Source organism: Neomonachus schauinslandi, chromosome 11 (genome assembly GCF_002201575.2).
Source record: "Neomonachus schauinslandi chromosome 11, ASM220157v2, whole genome shotgun sequence".
In the NCBI taxonomy this organism is placed as follows: Eukaryota; Metazoa; Chordata; class Mammalia; order Carnivora; family Phocidae; genus Neomonachus; species Neomonachus schauinslandi.
The window spans coordinates 12,954,010-12,972,108 of NC_058413.1; positions in this window are offsets into that span (position 1 = coordinate 12,954,010).

The following is an 18,099-nucleotide window of genomic DNA, read 5'->3' on the forward strand; positions in this document are numbered from 1 at the left end:
AGAGAAAGAGAGAGACAAAGAGACAGAGACAGAGACAGAGAAAGAGAGACAAAGAAAGAGAGACAGAGAGAGATAGAGACAAAGAGATAGAGACAGAGAAAGAGAGAGACAGAGATGGAAAAAGAGACAGAGACAGAGAAAGAGACGGAGACAGAGAGACAGAGAAGAGAGAGAGTGCGGGGAGAGACAGACACAGAGAATGTGGAGAGAAATACAGAGAGTGAGGGGGGCTGTGGGTAGCAGGGCAGTGGGGGCCAGGGAGGGAGCTGGAGGACAGGGGGTCAGTACTTGTTTTCAGTCTTTGGAAGCACACCAGGAAAACCCGGCAGGACTTTACAACTGCAACAACAAGCCATTTGAGCTTTTTTTTTTTTTTTTTTTTTAACAGCTGCTGTAAAAAAAACCCTCACCAACCCTTCAGGGAAATTTGAGGTAAGTTATCCAAAAAACTAGGATTGCAGAGCAGTTAATAATTCATTTGTCCACGCATTTCTTCGTTTCTTCACTCACTCACCCACTGTGGTTATTCACTACTTCGGTGCCAAAGAGCATGGTGGGCACAGGATCAAATGGTGAACGGGACCCAGTGGGCTGGCGGAAACCGTGCGAGGGGCGATAATAGTCAGCAAGCTATAAGGCGGGAGCGCACGAGGTGTTTGGAGGGCCTAATGGAGACAGTGGAATGAGTCCAGGCAGGGTGTCAGGGCAGACCTCAGAGAGCGTGCCTGTGGTGGGGGGGGTGGTGGTCGTGGAAGGCTCTGTGCAGAGGAGTTACCCAGCACAGCCCCTATGAGGAACTGGAATGCCCCTCATCTGTGCTTTCTGCCACCCCCACCAGCTCTGGGAGGGGAGCCAGGCAGAGACACCGAGACAAACTTGCCCAGGTCTCAAAGAGTGGATGACAGCAGATTGAGGCCTGGGACTATGGTCCAGGTCTCTAGACAACTTGGGGGCCAGGGATTATTTTAGGGGATGACTTCCTGTGCCTGGGCTTGAACTGTTTTCCTTAAAGATACATACCAGGGTCTCCTAGAAGAGGCTGGGGGTTCTGGTCCCCTCACAGCGTGCTTGTTGGAGGAAGATGCTAAGAGGCTGATGGGTCCCTTGGGAAGACCACCCCCAGAAACCAGGATGGCACGGCCTGACAGGACCTAGATGTGACGTCTGCCTTTCTCAGATGGTACCCCTCTGTCTGAACTCCAAGCAGTTGGAAGCTTGCAGGGCCTGATGCAACTGATGCAGCTCTTGTGAATTATTGCCCAAATGCTTAGAAAGTCCTTGTGAGCAATGTTGGAGACAATTACAAGGGAAGCTTAAAATCAAGTTGACAATAAAGGAGATTCAGAGACCTTGGGCTGACTGGTTATAGCGAGATTGCGAGAGTCTCAAGCAAGGGTCGTGGGTTTTTTTCACTCAACAAACTTTTTGTTCAGTGCCTACTATGTGCCTGGACTGTCTTAGAAGCTGGAGATACTGACATGAACCTGACATCATCCCTGCCTTCATGGGGCAACATGGAGAGCCTTATCTTCCCATTGAATAGGTGGGGATAAGGTCTATGAAGGGTGAGGATTTATACACAGTCAGACAGTGGGAAAATGGGAGGGGTGGGACTAGAACTCATGCTTCCCACTATCATGCAAGAGCATGTCTCATGGCTCCAAGTTTAGAAAAGAGAGAATGTCTTTCATCAAGAATATGAAGAGCATGGGGCACCTGGGTGACTCAGTCAGTTAAGCATCTGCCTTCGGCTCAGGTCATGATCCCAGGGTCCTGGTATCGAGCCCCCAGTTGAGCTCCCTGCTCAGTGGAGAGCCTGCTTCTCTCTCTCCCTCTACCCTTCCTCACCCTCCCCCCGCCCCCGCCGTGTTCTCTCTCACTCTCTATCTCAAATAAATAAATAAAATCTTTAAAAAAATCTTTAAAAAAAAAAGAATATGAAGAGCAAGTGGAGAGGGTCAGAAAAATGATGGACTACCAGCCAGGCAGGGAGAGGGCACAAAGGTGCTTGAGGATGATTATCCACATTTCTGTTACTACACCTTTTATTTTAGATTTACAGACAAATTGTTAATCTAATACAGAGTGTTCCCATATATTCCACATCCAGTTTCCTTTATTGTTAACATCTTACATAGCATGACACTTTTGTCTCCATTAATGAACCAATATTGATAGATTACTATTAACTAAGTGCCTATTTTGTTCAGACTCCTTCACTTTTTACCCAATGTTGTTTTTCTGTTCTGAGGACCCCACCCAGGATGCCTCATTACATTTAGCCATTATGTCTCCTGAGGCTCCTCTTGGCTGTGACAGTTTCTCAGACTTTGTTTTTGATAACCCTGACAGTTTTGAGGAATACAAAATATATTTTGTATTATATATTTACATATGTAAATATGTATTTATTTTATATTATATATACTTTGCTCCATGTGCTTTTTAAATATTTTATTTATTTATTCATGAGAGTCAGAGAGAGAGAGAGAGAGAGAGACGCAGAGGCAGAGGGAGAAGCAGGCTCCCCGCCCAGCAGGGAGCCTGATGCGGGACTCGATCCCAGGACCCCGGGATCATGACCTGAGCCGAAGGCAGATGCTCAACCATCTGAGCCACCCAGGCGCCCGCTCCATGTGCTTTTTAAAAGAATATATTTTTATTTCCATACACCAGGCACATGCCAGATGATAAGGAGAGAGCAATAAATAATGTACGAGGGATTCTGGCTCTGCTGGAGTTTAAGGGGGAATAGCAGCAGCATTGTGGGGGAGAGACAGAATGCTGTGGAGGCACACGGCCATATTCTGGTGCGCACCACAGGGCGATCACAGGCAGGGCTTGGGTACTGGCTGAAGTCACAGGTTCTTCTCTGGGTTTATTAAATGTCTGGCATTTTCTCCCACCTCCAAAGCCACCCCAGGACTTATTTTCTTGCCTGAATAACTGCAAACCTGGCGATATGAGACAATATTTGTGTTCAGTGGATATCTTGCCCTATGTCATTTTGTACTTTATTATTTAGCCATGTGGCACATCTCTTGCCTACTCAAGGCTGCCTCCTATGTGGACAGAGGATAATCAGAAATGGATTCCCCAAACCTGCTTGAACTACCTTACTTGGCCAGCGTGCCGTTCCTCCTCTTCATGTCCCCCAAGCACTGGGACTTGGTGTCACAGCTCTGTGTGCTGGTCTGTCTCCTCTGCCCTGTGGGTAGCTGTTCGAAGGCAGGGGCTGTGTTTACACATCTCTGTATGCCTACTGCCTGGAATGTGGTGGGTGCTCAAAGGGTATTTGTTGAAACAATTGAATAACCCGATAAAGAAAGGGCAGGAAGAAAGGTGAGAAAAACTGATTTTTGCTTGATCAATTGATTGCTTTTAAAGGAGCCCAGAAAGACTAAGTTAGAGACTGGTGCCAGAAGAGATGAACTGGGGTTGATGAACACTAAGAGTCCTAACCACGGACTCAGACCAAATAGCATGGTCCTCTTAGAGCTGTTGCTTGGGAACCACAGAGTCAGAACCCAGGGGGGCATTCTGATATTCTTTTAAGTAGGACCCCTCACCTTATAGCACTGAAACACTTTGTTCAGTGTTTGTGCTGGGAACTGTCTTCAAGCCTCTTCAGTTGGATGATGTTGTGCAAGGCTGGTTGGCTTCCTGGGGAAGTTATCAGTGAGCCAACTGGAGCCAGCACTGAGTCAAACAGTTTCTGGGAATCTATGCCTGGATATCCACTGTTCATGGAGGAAGGACTCATGATGGTGGGGATGTACCGATTGAATGAACAATTGAATCTTGGACTTCCCCCTTTATAAAAATACTCAGGGAAAACTTCTCTTCCGGTCTCTGAGAAAATCTGGGCCAGATTTAAGGGCATCAAAGATTTGGCATATTTTCTTCTGGGTCTGGAATATGTCCATAAGTTCAAGGAATCTTCCTGTTTGATGGGGATGAAGTGGCCTCTGGTCACAAGAGTGACCCAGACTTCACTCTAGATGGGCCAGTCTCTTTGGCAGAGAAAGGACTTTGGTAGCAGGGACAACAGGGACCCAGACTTTGGGGACTGTCATCCCAAGGTGCCAGGATTGAAGAGCATGGATATAACCCCTGCCCTTAGGAAAAAGGATGCACCAATTTGGTGGTTAATTGGTTTCCGAGATGAAACTTGGAAGCCCCTGAGTATCCTTGGGATCCAGCTGGCTGCAAGCTCTGTATTGGGGGTGCTGTTACACTGTCAAGCCCCTGGAAGGCGGTGGTTATTTGATGTGCTACTAAGCTATTTTTATGTTTGGGAAAAGCAACACAGCAATTACCAAAGGAGTGACTAAAGATAGATGTTGCAGGCTGGAGAAGGAAGTGGTTTCCACTCTGATTGTAGCAGGAGACCAGGCAGCTCAATCTGCTGGCGTGGAAAACACGGCATAATTGAGCTGGAGAAGGGTGCTCCTACCTTCCCACGTCACTAGCGAAGGAAGTGAGACCTTGGGGGGTGGGGTATGTGACTTTCCTACTGTCATTGCTAAGTGGTGGCTGAGTTGGTTGTCTTAGTTCTCTTGATTCCCAGACATGCTTGCTTTCCATGTCACCAAGTTGTCTCTTTTCTACACTGCGGATGGCTTTAGAAGGGATACCTATCAGAGTAGACAGGCAATAGAATGTAGTATTGACACGTCCAACTTGGGTTAGTGATAACTTGTTTTCTTCAAAGCCATGATGTTTGTCTCGGTTGTCCATTCTGTTGAGAGCACAGTTAGACAGGTGTAGTTTGAATTCAATTCTTCTCTTGTTTGTGTCATCCAGACCAGTGCTTCTTAAAATTTAGTGTGCAGAAGAATCATTGGGGGATGTTGTTAAAACACAGATTCTGATTCAGTAGTTTTAGGGTGTGTCCCAAGAATCTTGTTTCTGAAAGACCTCTGGCAAGATGCTGTTGGTCCAAGGAACAAAGTCAGGGAGCAAAGATCTGGGGCACCACACTCATCAGTGGACTGTTTTCTCCTCTGTGAAATGGGATAATAAAAGTAGTTCCCTCATAGGACTGTTTTGATGGTTCTATGAGGTAACGTCTATAAGGGCCTTGCATGGTCTCTGGTACATAGAGGGCAATTAATATTGTTTTAGCCCATTCAGGTTGCTGTACAAAAAATCATAAGCTGGATGGCCTATAAACAACAAATGTTTATTTCTTACAGTTCTGGAGGCTGGGAAAGTCCAATATCATGCCCTGGAGGATTCAATGTCTGTTGAGAACCCACTTCCTCATCAACCGCCATCTTCTTCCTCACATGGTGGAAAGGCAAGGGAGCTCTCAGAGGTCTCTTTATAAGGGCGCTAATCACCTCCCAAAGACCTCACCGCCAAACACCACCACGTTGGGGGTTAGATTTCAACAGGTGAATTTTGGGAGGGGACACATTCAGTCTGTGGCAAATAGGTTTTAATTTTCTTCCATCTTCCCTTTCCACATTTCTTATTACAAAAACCAGAGTGACTTGATGACTTTTCCACTACAGAAGGCTTGGAGGGTCTGTGCACCGAAAAAGAGAACATAAGGAACAAGGGAGTGTTCAACTCCAGGACTGTAGCTATTGGTAATTCTTCTTCTTGTATTTAAAATACTTTTAGCTTGGTGGTAAACAGCAAAATAAAACTGGAGACTTTTGACAGAAGTTTGCATATAAAATTAATCTGGTCAGAAGTCTGTTGGAAAAGAAAGATTAAAAATAATACACTGCATATATATTTTTTACATTCAAAATTCACAATCTCGATAGTCTTTTAAGTTTGTGTGAGTCTCAGCTTCTTTGTCTGGGAGTGTAGAAAAGGCAGCCGGATATAATTCCACACCAGTGGTCCAGAGACACCATTCTGTTCTCGGGGCTGTTCCCTGGAAAGCCACCCCCCAGGCCTGAATATCAGCTTCCCCACCTGTAACAGAAGACTGAATGAGATTGGGGCAGCCGTCCCCTTCCCATCATCATAGATGGCCTTTCTTGCTTGATTGTGGCCCTAGCCAGCACTCTGGGCAATTGAAGCAACAAATGGGATTTTGAATTATCACCTCCTAGAACTGACATTCCAGGATTCTAAGAATTGCTACTGGTGGGAGATTTCAGACATTAGAGTTGAAGATGGCCCTTGAAGGATGACCAAGATTTTGGCAACTCGAATGAGGAATGGGGTTGGTAGGAAGATATCCAGACCGATAGGATAGTGTGAGCAGAGGCAAGAGGACAGGGAAAGGCATGAGACATTTGAGGAACAGTTCTAGCCAACTTGTGTGTGGGGCATACATCAAGGGAGTGTGGGATTCATTCATTCATTCATTCATTCATTCATTCAACAAATATTTATTGAACACCTACTGTATGCCAGTCACTTTGCTAGGCACTGGGATTACAGGGGAGGATGAGATAGGCATGGTTGTTCCTCTTGGTAAGTTATTATTTTTGTGGGGGAAGTTAGACAATAAACAGGTGCATAAGCAAAACATTAAATGGCAGGTTATAAAAAATGCTGTGAAGGATATAACATTTCAGATAGAAAATGATGTTGAGGACAATTTCAGACAGGGTGCTCAGGGAAGGCCTTCTTGGGAAGCGACCTTTCCATTGACACCTGACAGATGAGAGTGAGCCCGCCATGTTAAGGGCTGGCTGAGAGAGTTCCGGATGCGGGAACAGCAGGTGCAGAGACTCCGAAGCAGGAAAGATCTCAGTGGGTTCTCAGAGCTATGGTCAGGGCCCCTGGAAGACTAGTGGGCAGGAAGCCAGGGAGAGGATGGTATGAGACAAAGTTAGAGAGATAGGCAGGGGACAGCTCATGTAAGGCTTTGAAGGCCATGGCAAGGATTGTGACTTTAAGTGCAATGAAAAAAATGACATGATCTAATTTGCATAAGACTACCCCTCAGGCTGCTGCAGAGAGAATGAAGGGGAGCAAGAGGGGAAGCAGAGAGGTCAGTTAAGAAACCACTTCAGAGGCCAAGTTGAGACACAATGGTGGGTTGCACAAGGGTGGGGTCCATGGAGACTGAGAAGGGAGACACGTTTGAGCCATATTTTGGATGCAGGATGAACAGGACTTCTGATGGGTGGCCTGGATGTGGGTGAGTGGATTAGGAGGAGAGAGAAGGAGAGAGAGAGGGAAAGAGAAAGGGAGAGAGAGAAAGAGAGCTTTATCCCAAATTTCTGACTTGAGTAACTTGAAGAGTGTGGCACCAGTTACTGAGGTAGGGAAGGCTGGAGAAAGAATAGTGTTTGGTGTGTGTGTGTGTGTGTGTGTGTGTGTGTGAGAGAGAGAGAGAGAGAGAGAGAGAGAGAGAGAAAGAGAGAGCTAGAGAGAAAGAGAATCAAGATTTCTGCTTTCACTGTGTCATACCTGAGATGTTAATAAGATATCCAAGTGAAGATGTCAAGAAGGCAGTCTGGCATGCAAATCCAGAGCTCCGAGGAGAGGTCGGGCTGGTGATAAGATCTGAGCATGGCAGAGATGGAACACTGAAGAAAGCTGCTAAGAGGTCAGACAGGAGGAGACCAGAGTGTTGTCCCCTGGATTTGGTGACATGGAGGCCAGTGGAGACATGGACCAGTCACGATGGGTTGTATTGGTAGAAGACAAAAAGTTGAAGAGAGGATGGAGGGGGGGCATTGGAGAACGCTTATAGAAACCACACTTTTCAAAAGCTTTGTCAGGAAGGTGAGCAGAGAATTGGGCACTAGCTAGAGGAGGAGGTGGGCTGAAGAGAAAGCCTTCAAACAATCAGAGCTTCAGGGCCATGTTTGTGTGTTGGCAATGATCTGAGAAAAACCAAAACTACGAGTGAGAGCAAGAACAAGCCACAAACAGGATGGTGCTTCCACAGAGAGGAGAATGATTGGAGAAGAAAATCCTTCAAGAAGATCAGAGAGGGTGTGAGCTGGAACATGTGTGGAAGGACCAGCCTGATAAGAAGAGAGAACATTCCTTCCTGACATTAGGAAGAAAGTCAGAGAGGATGAATCAAGAAGCAGGTAAGTTGCTGGATTCTGGTGGTGGAAAGGTGAGGGAATCCTGGTTTAGTGATTGCTCATTTTTCAGTGAGTTGTAAGATGAGGTCATCAGCTGTGCATGAGGTGGGGAAGGGTGTATAAAGTTTTGAGGGCATAAAGTATTATCTTGGGCAATAAAAAAGCAACATTTCCAGGGAAACATACATCTCTGATTCTCCACTTTGTGATTTGGGTTCATTGAACTTAAAGCAAAATCCCTTAGCCAGGCTGTGTGATTTTCCCTGGCAGCATTTAGCTCCTGTGGTTTTAGGCACAAAGAACATGCTCAGCAGGTGTTGGAGTTTTGCAAGGTGATTGTACCAGAAGAGAGAGAGACAAGGGTGGCTGGGTTGTTTGCAAGAGAGTGGTTATTAAGGACAATGGAATTCAATTTATGTAAGGAAGGAAGCAAGGATGGGAGTTGCTGACTGGTGGACATGGGATGGGATCAATGGGTTGGTGGGCAGGATAAGGGACAAGAAAAGTGGGATGGGGTACTGAGTGAGTGGGCTGGAAGCACAGAAAGTAGAGGTCAAAGAGCAGGATTTCAATGTAGAGATTTCTGATAATGACCTGGTCTACAGTGTGGCTGTCGAGTGGGCGGCTACAAGAGAGCAGGGGTGGGGTGGGGGGAGGGAAGATTGTTGGGGTGAAGAACATCAAAGAACCTAGAGGCCAGGCTGCTGGGAGAGTTGCACGTGTAGATATTGAAGTTTTGGAATTACTGTAAGAAGAGGACAGTGAATAGGATTGTAACCATGAGCTCAAGTCTGTGGTGAAGGAAGCATGATGACCAGAGGAGGGTAGCATGACCTCAGCGGGGAGGAGGGCACGAATATGAAATGGAAGGGGCCATGGCCAGCCAATATGATGAAAAAGTCTCTCCTCCAGGGGAAGCAGCCCCACCCAGGATTCACAGCTTGGGGAGTGTAGACTGGATTTTACTTACCCCTCAGGTGGGCAACCTTGGCCAGAACACACCTACCTGTAAACCCATACAGCCCTGCCTGGTAGCCCTGGTTGACTAGCATGACAGCAATCAGCTTTTTGCAGAAGAAAATGGGGAGCCAAGGTCAACCCCTCATTTTACAAACAGGGAAACTGAGGGCTCAGAGGAAGGAAATAGCTCAAACACATAGGAGTTTGGTGGCAGCATTGGAGTGAAACTCCGTTCTCCTGACTCTCAGCCCTCTGTGCCACACCCTCCAATGGAAGTGATGTTCTAGCAAACACTCCAAATTGCAAATTCAAAAACATGTTGTCCCTCAAAGTTGCTTCTGTGGGAGGTGACAGACTTCTTTCTAGTGATGTTGCCATTGTTCCAACCATTTCTGGAAACTCCGTCAGAGAAATGATCTTCAGAGCCAAGCTTCTAAGTCACAGAGACAGCCCACTGCACTGTAGAGCCTTATTTAATACAAAAGGCATGGGACCTTTTCCTTTTCTGGTGCTGGTCTGAGACCCCAAGATGCAGCCTGGAAACATGGACTCTCTTCACTTTATTTCAATACATATTTATTGTGCACTCAGTATGTTCCAGGTCCACGAGATCCCCATCTAAGAGTGTGTGTGTGTGTGTGTGTGTGTGGTCAGATATTGCTGTGAGGTATGTTCAGTCTAAACAAGTTTTGTTTTGCAAGGCTGGCATGCATGAGGCTTGCATCCTTCTGGCATCTAAGATGCAAACAACAGAACCTTGCCCAGCTATTTATGTAGAAAATGAATTTAATAAAGAAGACGTGTTAGGTAGTTTGCAGAATCTCTGGAGAATTAGGCGTCAGGAAGAAGCCTTCCTTGAATTATCTGGCTCTCATGGGGTGCACACATGGCTTGCACCATGACGTTGTGCCTGGGACGGGCATTTCTACCACCACTGTTGCCCAGACCTAGAGGATTTTCTACCATTCCCCCACCTCAGCCAGAAGACAGATTCCACATGGCTCCTGGGTCCTCGGGTTGTTCTCCAAAACCAATAATTGCACATGCAGGATTGGTGGAGCCCAGGCCACCTGCTGACAGAGCTGCAAAGGAGGCCAGGGAAATTGGGATTAACCTCCAAACTGGGAGGCGGTGCTCAGATTATGGGAAGATCGCCAAACATGGGGAGTTTGTGCAAAAGAACGGTGAGTGTTGCAGACATGACGAAGGTTGCGTACTAGGCTGTAGGCTTCCTTGGGTCATTATACTTAGAATTTAGGAAAGCTGCCCCTTGGTGCACAGTGGTGACCAGGCCATCATCCTTCCTGGTCCGATGGTTCATCTTCACAGAGAGTGATCACCAGCTCAGAGATCACAATACTGACTTTTTGTGCCAAAAATTTAGAGTTCCCTTTGAAATGAATGTAGTTTAAAGAGAAACAGGAAGTTGTATCTCCAGTTCTGCAAATCAGTGGTTGTCAAGGTCAAATCCTCCCACCAGCAACCCTGTGTTCATGGAGAAAGCCACGACAGTCCACCTGGAAATGCTAACCCTCAATGATCCAGAATTCCTTCTCTCTAGTTTCTATACTAAACAGAAGGATGACCCAGTGGCCCCCTGTGCATGCTGAGAAAGATCCATCTGACCAGCATCTGTGGAGGCCTTAATAGGTGTCAGGTACTGGGCTTGAGCCTGGGCCAAGGGGGCCAGGACTTACTCAGAGATGAATAAGATAAGGACTCTGGTTATAGGAAACACAGTCTAGTGTTGGAGACAGACAGTCTTAGCTTAACTGTGAGTCCATAGGGTACAGGGAGTAGGAGAAAAGGTCTGTGGGGTCTTTCAATACAGGGACCATGTTTGGGGCCTTATAAACTCATTTTCTCTTCTGCAAAGTGGAGATACTGACTTAGCTCATGTGGTTGCTTGAAGGAGTAAATAGTATAAAGTGTATGGAGCAGCCAGTGGCTTGCCTGGCACATAGTAGGCACTCAGCAAGCATAGTTCTTCCCAGTGCCCCCACAGCCCGCTTTTCCTCCTTTCAGTAGGAGAGTGTGATGGGATCATAGAGAAGATGGTGGTAGTTCTTGATGGGTTCGGGGCGTTCTTCAGGTGGAGGGTGAGGAAGACACTTTGGGCACTAGAAGCGGCACGATCAAAGCCATGGAATGCTGTGTTTGGGGAATGGTGGACTGAACATCTGGTTGGAGGTGTGTGAAGGGGAGAGCAGCCTGGCTGGAGGGGAAGTCAGGGGCTCTGTGAGTCACGCTGGGGGTCTGGATATTCTCCTGGAAACCTGGGTGGTCAGTGAAGGGCTTTAAAGCAGAGGACCATTCCCAGAAGGCCAGAGCAGCTGCTCTTTGGCTGGCGAAAATCATTCTCTTTTATTTAGCCTTGCCCTGGACTTGGGGAGTTCTCCACATCTCTGCTTTGAGATAAGGACGGAGGAAGGGGAGTGTTTCTTGGCCCCCATTAAGCCTGGGGATATCTACGGTCGGATGTCTTGGAGAGCGTCTTATCGCCATTACCATTTCAAGAAGAACTAATAATACTGCTATTTGTTACACATCTACCATTGTCAACGCAATGGTAGATATTTTACAGCATGAATCCCAAATCCTTTAAAGAGCTCTGTAAAGGCAGATACTATCATTTCTGTTTTGCAGAAGGGGAAACTGCAACTCAGAAACGGTAGGCGATTTGCTCAAGGTCACATAACCAGTACATGGCCCTGCCAGGGTTCAAAGCCGTGTTGGCCCAGCTGGAAGGCCTGTGGTGGTTTCACCACGACATGCTCCTGAGTGCCATCGGCACGGAAACTTACAACATGAAAACTGTGTCTGTATCCGTATCTCAGAATTTACCTAGGATCTCAAATTCTCTTGCATTCTGTTCCCCAAATCTCTGCGAATTCCGGAGCATTTCCCTTTCCAGATGTGGAAGCTGCAATGTGGTTAACTGTTGCCATCAAGGGTGTCCTAGAGGGAGGGTGTCCTACCCTCCACCTCAGTCATGGGCAGACCCAGAATTGGTTCCATGAGAAGGAAGTTTGGAGAGCAACCTACAGGGTGTGATAGATTCCCTAGACTTTGGTCTCTCCCTGCCGATCCTGTCAATCTCTCGGCAATGCCAGAAATCCCTTTGTTTTTCAGTGGTTTGTGGTGTGGTGGAGCCGAGACATCTCACAGAGACCTGAGCTCAAATATCAGCTCTGTCCTCACTAGCTGCAGAGGGCCTTGGGCGAGTTATGAATGCCCGGAGCCTCAGGTGTCTATAGGTGTCAGCCCGAGGGGATGGTTACTGTACCAGCTTGCAGGCTGTTGTGAGGATAAAACAAGATTCCTGCAAAATTCCGGGCACTGATCAGATGTCTTCTTTAAGTTTCTCTTGCCTGAGGTGGAAGTGTATTACGTCACATTTGATTGTCATTTTGAGTAATTATCCCCAGTCTTGTCTTTGAGAAGACAGAATGCAATTAGATTGTAGGGCTAGTTGGCCATGGCAGGGGAGAGGGGTGGAGGAAGGGAAGAAAGAACAAAGAAGGGGTATCAGAGGCAAAGTTCAGCACCTTGGTAACTTATTCAGGATCCAAGCCAGATCTGCCCACGAAGGCAGTAGCAGATGGGCCTGGGTGGGACCTCTTTGCTGCGGACCATGTCCGTAAAAGGTTGGATGAAATCTTCATCAATCCATAAATATGTTTTGGGCTCTAAACACGGCCTTTCCTTAAAGGGCAAAATGCTCGTAAGTGGGGAGGTGACTTTATTTGGGTTTCCCTGGGGTGGGCAGCAGTTCACAGAAGGCTCCTGGCAGGAAGGAGCCCTGGTGGCTCATGGCCAAGCCGGTGGAGACCTCTGACCTTCTCTCTGGCCCTCAGGAACTTCTGCTTCCCCGGGAGGAGGAAGGGAAAGCACAGGGAGGAGCGTCTGGGGAAAAAAAGGAGCTTTCCAGAAAACAATTGGCTGTGGGGGACCAAGGTGAGGGGGAGGACCCCGGCTGATTGTTAGTCTTGAGGGGCTCCTTGGTGCTTTGGGTTGCTGTTGTTTGTTTCCCTTGTTGGTTTGTGACCCTTAGTTCTCGAACACATCTTGAAGTCACTGAGTGATGAAGGCTCACTCGTGCCGTCTCCATTTTGCTTTAGGTAACAAGGGTCCGGAAAGGGGAATTGAGTTCCCAGAGCCAACTGGCTCTGCACCACCCCTTTCCTGCTCTCCCGTGCTCTTTGGTGATCTAATTCTTCTAGAATGGGGGGGAGGGGGGTTGGTAAGAACAACAGCAGCAGATAAAGTTAATTGAGCACTTTTTGAGCTAGACATTTCCTGAGCTGGAGTATTTCGTGGGCTCAACCTCATTTAATCCTGGGGGGTGGAGATGCTATTGCGATCAGCTCCATTTTCCAAATGAGAAAGTTGAGGTTCAGAAGAATGAAATGACCTGCCAAATGGGAAGTGATAGCTGGCAAGGGAGAGTTGGGATTTAAGTCTGGGTGGATGGGCTCCAGGGCTGAGAGTGCAATGCATTCCAGTACACCACTGCTGGGTGGCAGCTACTGTGTTTTACTCACTCTCTTGTCTTCTGCAAGGCTTGGTATGCAGAGGTCAAACTGCTCAGTAAATTACTTATATGTAAGTGGTGGTGATTTTTTTTTTCCTCATTTTATTTTTCTGCTGGGTCTTGGCGCACAGACTACACATCACGTACTCAAGATTGATTGGCTCAAAATTAATTTTCATGGGTAAGAAGGAACTGGTTTACAGAGACAAGGCGTTAAGGTGCACATATGAGATTTATCATCTCCTTGAGATTAAAAGAATATGTCAGGAGAGTGCGTAATTAATGTTGTTTCACATTTATCCAGCACACTGAAGAGAGGTCACGTGCATTGAACACACAGTGCTGGGCGCTTCGTCATGTGTTAGGTCAATATCATCACAACAATCTTGGGGGAGGGTGCTATACTGTTATTTACAGATGAAATTTAGAGTTACACTAACTTTCCTAAGGTAACAATAAAAATGCAAGAGTCAGGATGGGGACCTGGAAAGTCAGAACCCTAAGTCCACTATGCTGGAGTTACACTCCAGGTGTTGGAAAAATCATTTAAATGGAGGGAGGACCAGACTGACATTCCATTCCTCCCGCTCTGGTGAGACCTGAGCAGAGGAAGGGGAGGGGGTCATTTATTTGTTTTTCCTCTGAAGAGTGGAGAACTAATCCAAGTTAGAGGTAGGGAGTGAACTCAGCGGTGACTTCGGATGGGGCTTCAGATCAAGGGGCTTGGGCTAAGGGGCCAACGGGTATGAACACCAACCACTCCCTTGTGCTCAGAAGTATTTGGATTCCTAAGCAGACTGTGCTGAATGAGAACTAATTCTTAGATTACATCATTTACCAAAAAATTAAGCTGAAACAACCAAACTACCCACCAGACTTCTCGACTGCCTCGGAGCGGCTGATGAGCACAATCTGGGCTCTTGTTTACCTATTGCAAGGACAAAAGCTGTGTGTGTTCATCCACCTGTGCTGCTTTTTGAATATTGCTAGCACTTGGGGACCCTTCCCCAATGTGAGTTCACTCCCCAAGATCTAGCTCTCCAAGTTGGGACCCATCAAAATGGGAAATGAAGTGTTTCTCTTCTGTTCTCACTTTAGCACTTCCCCACTGTTCTTCCTCCTTTTGGGCAGGACTGATGGCTTTTTGCTGGGGTGGCATGGGAAAGCCTGTGGATCTGCAGCTCCTGATGTCACAGGCCTTCAAAACACCAAGAAGCAAGTTTCCAGTCTGTGAGCTGTAAGGCCAGGGGGCTTGAGGTGTTCGGTGGGAGTGCTGGGGGGCCATGAGGGTGTGGCCGCAGCTCTAGGAGGCCCCTAGAAGGGTTTTTAACATGCTAGGAATATGCTAGGAATGGACAGTTGTTCTAAGCGCAGGGTCATCTTACAGGGGGATGTGTTTTCTTGGTGGACTGAGCCCAGCTGTGCTGGTGTAAGTGGGGCTGGTGAGTATGTGTGTGTGTATTTGAGTGTTTTTATGTGTGTGTCTGAACATATATATTACATATGTGTGTATGTGTGTGAGTGTATGTATTATGTATGTGTGTGATTGTGTTTGTGTGTGTGTGTCTGAGCATATGTACTACATATGTGTGTATGTGTGTGAGTGCCTGAGTGTGTGTGTGTTCCTTTAGGGATGCGAGGCTGGGTTTGTACTTAGCCCAGCAAAGCCCTTTGAAGCAGAAAGCAGAAACAAAGCTCAGCGCCTCCTTCCTCCCTGACCAGAGCTTGCGTGGCTGCATGGTGGGGAAGGCATTTATAAGCTATTTTCTCACTTTCACACTGTCTCCTCCATCCCAAATGGTGGCACAAACAGTACTCATGTGAGAGACCCCTGGCCGCTAGGGCGCTCTGGTTTCCATGGAAACCGTAAAGCCCACTGGAAGGGAGGGGGTTAGAGGGAGGAGGGGCAGAGCAGGCTGGGAGGCTCCCTCTCCAGACAAAGGGGAGGGACAAAGGCTGGGGGCGGGGGGAGCAGGGTGTCACTAAAGACAATTTATTGTCCTTGTCTTATGGCTTTCTGAATTGCTTACAGGATAATGGAGCCACAGGGCCTGGGGGAGAAAGATGAAAGGCGCTGTGCGCAGTGTGCAGGGTGGGGCCTGAGCAAAATGCCAAGACGGAGACAAAGGGCCTGGAGGAAGAGCCCTCTGCCCACCCACTGGCTTTGAGATAAACCCCCCAATTCCCTGGACCACCAGTCAAGGCTTTCAGTATCTAACTCCACCAGAGCTGTCCACTTTCCTTGATTTCCTCCCTGACAGTCCCTTAGAACAAGTGTTGGCCTTGCTGCTGGAAATACCTTTGGGGAAGTGACCTTGTCTTTTTTATTTGTGCATTGCCAGTGCCTGGTAGCTCAACTGTAGGAACTGATACAATGTGCACGCTTACTCCAGAACCGGGAGCCTTTGCCCTGATAGAGCTCCCTGCCTGGAAAGCCCTCATTCTTCCCCCTCCCCATGCAAGGTCTAGCCCTTTCTCCACACCCCACTCAAGCCCCGCCCTCTCTGTGAAGTCTTCTCAGCCACCATTCACAACCAAGGTCTTCAAAACACACACATAGCCCCTTGGCTTGCAGGCACAGGTAAATATCTGGTTTCTCTGAACACCTTCATCTTTGCTTAATTCCAGCCTCTGTTCTCTTTTTAAAACTCAAGCTCTTTCCCTCTGGTGGGAAAGGGCATGGAATCTGGAGGACAACAATGCTAATCAATAATTCAGTTTCTATCATGAGTGCTTTGTATGCAAAGTATCCTTTGAAGTAAAAACCAATCTGAGTGTGAGTCTTGGCTCTGCATCCACGATCTGTGAACGTGAGCAAGACATGCCCACTCTCTGATCCTCATTTTCCTCATCTGGAATCTAGGTATTATAAATAACAATTTCCGTGTTCTCTTCAGAGGGTTATTTCAAAGCTCATAAGAATTATTAGTCAGGACAACGCTTTGAAACCTGGCAGGTGCCTGGTGCTGTGTGTTACTGTCGTTGTTTGGGGTTCTGAATGCAGGGAGCATGTCTTACTGATTTCATGCCATTCCCCTGTCCCACTCCACGTACAAGTGCTCAGCTTCCATCCTGGGGAAACACACAACAAATGTTTGCTGAGTTGAGCTAAAGATTTACAGAGAAAATAGCCCTTGGGAGGGTTGACTGAGTCTGGGTGGGGAATCCCATAGTGTGGCGCCCTGGGGCTTGGGTATTGTTAGGGTTTGGGGGGACATTTTCTTAGGGTACCAAATCTGCAGGGGTCAAAGGTCACAGCCTAGGGCACTGTAGTTATTAAGAGAAAATTTAGGTTAGGGTAAGGTAAGGTGAAGATTAAGAAATCCTAAGGAATGGGGGTTAGGGAAGCTCAGATTTTTTTTTATTTTAATTTTTTTTAAATTTAAATTTTAGTTAACATACAGTGTAATATTAGTTTCTGGAGTAGAATTCAGTGACTCATCACTTACATACAACACCCAGTGCTTATCATAACAAATGCCCTCCTTAATACCTGTCACCCATCTAGCCCATCCCCCACCCACCCCCTTTATCAACCCTCAGTTTGTTCTCTATCGTTAAGAGTCACTTATGGCTTGTTTCCCTCTCTTCTTTTTTTCTTTTCCCTCTTCCCATATGTTCATCTGTTTTCTTTCTTAAATTCCACATATGGGTGAAATCATATGGTATTTGTCTTTCGCTGACTGACTTACTTCACTTAGCATAATACACTCTAACTCCATCCACATCATTGCAAATGACAAGATTTTATTCTTTTTGATGGCTGAGTAATATTCCACGATAGATAGATAGATAGATAGATAGATAGATAGATAGATAGATATCTCAAATCTTTATCCAGTCATCAGTTGATGGGCATCTGGGCTCTCTTCATAGTTTGACTATTGTTGTAATGCTGCTATAAACATCAGGGTGCATGTACCCCCTTTGAATCTGTATTTTTGTATCCTTTGGGTAAATACCAAGTAATGTAATTGCTGAATCATAGGTTAAAAAGTTCTATTTCTCACTTTTTGAAGAGCCTCCATACTGTTCTCAAGAGTGGCTGCACCAGTTTGCATTCCCACCAACAGGACAAGAGGGTAGGGAAGCTCAGATTTTAAAAATACCTGGGCACCTGCTGCCACTTACATTTCAAAACAAATCATCATCTGGCTTTGTTTTTCCAACCGCCTTGTAAAGTGGATGTTTTTGTTCCCATTTTAAAGGTGAAGAGACTTGCTCAGACCCGGCACTTCCTCCAGCCCTCCATATTACCTCCCTGACCCTAGACTGAGGTCTTGAGGTCCCTCTCCCTAATGGAGCTGGAGTAAGATGACCCTCTTGAAAGACCCACTGAATAGTCTCGGGGGAGAGAAAACCAATAGGTGTGGTGACTGTAAGAAAACATTTGGTTGGAACTCACAGCTTGTCATTCAGGAGTGAGCTCACACCAGGGAAGAGAAGCCCAATAGAACTTCCTGAGTTGTTGCCCGCGGGGTGGGCGTGGGGGGGCGTGAGGTCTGGTCCCTGTATCTCCTGCCTGTATATCCGTTCAACTCCCAAACATCCATCACAGCAGGGCATGGGGCGAGGTGACATGGAGGTCCA